The sequence below is a fragment of the Nestor notabilis genome, unplaced genomic scaffold (assembly GCF_000696875.1).
Source record: "Nestor notabilis isolate BGI_N333 unplaced genomic scaffold, ASM69687v1 scaffold5466, whole genome shotgun sequence".
Classification (NCBI taxonomy): Eukaryota; Metazoa; Chordata; class Aves; order Psittaciformes; family Psittacidae; genus Nestor; species Nestor notabilis.
In genome coordinates, this window is record NW_009934135.1 from 60,535 (window position 1) to 61,247 (window position 713).

A 713-nucleotide genomic window follows, 5' to 3' on the forward strand; every position below is an offset into this window, starting at 1 on the left:
AACCCCGTAACCCAAACAAACCCACCCCAGAGAAGGCCCCGCCATCAGAGAGAGCTACCACAGCAGGATTGTCAGCACCTGTGGCCAAACAGAAAAGCAACACTAAATGGCCGCAGGTGGTGGGCATCAAGAGCCAACATGTCAGGGATTGCTGAGAGACCCAAACCCAACACTGGGCCCCGGCCCCTTCATTTTGGGGTCTGGAAAACAGCTAATGTGTACCCACAGTGAGGCTGGCTGCAAGAAGGGTTTGAGGAGCTGTTCCCGACCCCTTTCACTAAAGGCCGTGCTGGGCTTTGCTATGTTTAAACCTCGTTTCTCCAAGTATAGCCACTTGGATTTTTTAAGCTTTAGCTCAGCAGCTGGGAAGGGCGCGCGGCTGGGGAAGGGAGGTCTGGGAGCTCTGAGCATTCCTCCTTCCATTCCTCCCTCCTAACCGGTCGCCACAAATAACTCGCTCCCAGCCCAGGGCTATTTCTGACCACGACAGGGAGAAGGCTCTTCAAGGCTGGAGCAGTGGAAAGTATTTGACCCTCACTTGATGGTGGGAAAGTGGCAGGCAGAGAGAGCCTGACTGACACACAGGCACTGCTCGCTGCCCAGTCTTGTGCTGCTCTGCCCATCCTGTGCTGCCTCTACCGTGGTGTTGCAGTAAGGAAACACCAAGCAAGAGCTGTGGTGAAGCCTTCTGCCGCGGCTGGCACAGGGGACAC